This window comes from Papio anubis, chromosome 4, assembly GCF_008728515.1.
Source record: "Papio anubis isolate 15944 chromosome 4, Panubis1.0, whole genome shotgun sequence".
In the NCBI taxonomy this organism is placed as follows: domain Eukaryota; kingdom Metazoa; phylum Chordata; class Mammalia; order Primates; family Cercopithecidae; genus Papio; species Papio anubis.
The window spans coordinates 123,134,512-123,137,069 of record NC_044979.1 but is presented as its reverse complement, the minus strand read 5'-3'; the positions used below and the strand labels follow the sequence as shown (position 1 = coordinate 123,137,069).

Sequence of the window (2,558 nt, the reverse complement as noted above, 5' to 3'; positions counted from 1 at the left end):
AATAAACACAAATAAGCCTTTTCCAGAAAAGAAGGAGCTGGCATTCCAAGTCGAATTTTAGGTATGCAAACCTTTGCAGCAAAATATGCTGTATGCTAACATAGAGAATTTCCAAAAAAGCAAAGGAGAATAAGTCCAAAAATGGACATAGATCAGAGCAAATTCATATTAAATTTTTTTGGAATACTGAAGTTCCTTTTTTATTCCAGTCCATTGTCTCAAATTCTTAACAAATGATTTTAGAGAGAATTGAATTGATACAATTAATTATTAGAAAAATGAGTTGAAAACAAACTATTTAGAACCTACTTCTCTTTTTCATGCATAAAAAACCGGATCAGAATATAATGAATATAAGGCTAATGAAGAATGCATGTGTAAGGACTTGCTTCAGCAAAGCTAAGGAATGTTAAGACAAAATTTCTCCCACCCAGTCTGAGGAGCAAGAGATTAAAGGAGAGAATCCCTTCTAGGTCTTCTGGTTAAGATCAAGTGTAGGATCTGTTTTATCAGTTTAGTATCTGCTACATCGTTTATCCCAGGACAATATATGAAGTGGATTTTTGGAGCAGGGAGATGGTTGAAAATAATACACCATGCTTAACGTTGACCATTTGCTCCTGCTAATCAGATGTTCTGCATAAAATTGGCAATTGGGTAATGATTTTCCATAAATTGAAATGAGGAATGTTAGAAACACACAATCAGTTAACAGTGAGCGGCACAACAAACATGGAAAAAGCCCACACCTAAGCAGCAAACTGACATGCTGGGGTGTAACCGGCTTTGCGTATGAGCTCCTTTTCGCTTACCAACTCGCACAGCTGTTACCAGGTGCTTGTTTGCAATAACGTCTCTCCACTTACTACTGTCCTTCCTTCTGGACAGTTTCCTTTAGCATTTGCTCTGCCTTTATGTAACTCATTTTATAATACTGGGCAAAAACAAGGGTTCTATCAGAAAGTCATAGTGGAAGCAGTTTAAGGACGAGTGCAGTAAACAGTAGAGAATGGCTCCTAATAAGCGGGCACAGCAAAGCCTCTCCTAATGAAAGTCACTGCCCACACACATTTTCTATTTGCCTGCACTTGGTGCACACATTTTTTCAGTATCTAGGTGAGATTGTGATGTTCCATGAATCATATTCAGAATATCAATGTAAGTTTTCTGACACTTTCTTTTAGTTTGGTAAAACAATATAAAATTTAGAATCCTAACCATTTTCAAGTATACAATTCAGTAACACCAAACACACCCACGATGTTGCACCATCACCACCATGATCCATCTCCAGAACACTTTCACATCCCAAACAAAAGCCCCCACCAAGGAATGATAACTTCCCTTTCCCCTTTCCCTTGGTCCCTGCAACCTCCATTCTGCTTCTGTCTCTAGGAATTCACCCAATCTAGGTGGAGATAGAAGTCAAACCATACAAAACAGATGCTTTTGTGTGTAACTTATTTTACCCAGCACAATGTTCTCAAGATTCATCAATGTTGGAGCATGTATCAGAACATCACTACTTTTAAAAGGAAAAAGTATTCATTGCATGCGTACACCATACTGCATGTATCCATCCAACTGTCTGCTGAAGGAAACCTGGGCTATCTCCACTCTTAGGCTACTGTGAATAATGCTGCTGTGAACACGAGTGTACGCATGTTTGTGTGAGTGCCTGTTTTCAGTTCTTTCCACTGTATACCTAGAAGTGAAACCACTGGATTTCATAGCAATTCTACGTTTAAGTTTTTGAGAAAACACCAAATTGCAGCAGCTGCCCCATTTGACATTGCTACCAGCAATACAACAGGATTCCAATGTCTCCACTTCCCTACCAAAACTGATTTTCTATATTTTTTAAGTAATAGTCATTCTAGCAGATGTGAAGTAGTCTTTTATTATGGTTTTGATCTCTATGTTTCTAAAGACTAGTGATGTTGAACATATTTTTGTGTATTTATTGTCATGTCTATTCAGGCTTTTGCTCATTTTTAAGTTGTGTTTTTTTGCTGTTATTCTTAAGTTGTAGGAGTTCCATCTATGTTACATTAATTCCATGTCATTTGTGTATGGTTTACAAATATTTTCTCCTATTTGTGGAATGTCTTTTCACTCTTTTGACAGCATCCCATAATAAGTAGAAGGATTTTTTTTTAATTAGAAAGTCCAATTTAATTAATTTTTTGTTTCAGTGTTTTAAGTGTCATATCTAATAAAAAAAAAAAAGGATTCTGAATCAAATGCCATGAAGATTACCTCCCATATTTTTTCCTAAGAGTTTTATCATTTTAGATCTTAAACTGAGGTGTTTGATGCATTTTGAGTTAAATCTTGTATATGGTTGTAAAAGTTTGGGGTCTAGGTTTACTCTTTTGGATGACTACATGTGATTTTTGTATAAAATGCTTTGAAAAGTGTGTATTGCCTATAGGTCTCCCTGTATCAACACTGGTTGAAAAGCATATTTAGAGTTTCTAGCATTCTATCATGTTTGAATTAAGAGTTCAGGAGGCATTCTGAGAAAATCAATAGCTTGGGAGATGTTCTATGAGGCC

At 36.2% G+C, this 2,558-nt stretch overlaps 1 non-coding gene across 1 annotated transcript; it reads left to right on the top strand.

Moving 5' to 3' along the window:
- The first annotated feature begins 462 nt into the window (after positions 1–462).
- On the top strand, positions 463–645 carry LOC116274839. Its single transcript, XR_004183601.1, has one exon. It is a non-coding gene; the product is annotated as a U2 spliceosomal RNA (small nuclear RNA).
- The last annotated feature ends 1,913 nt before the right edge of the window (positions 646–2,558 follow it).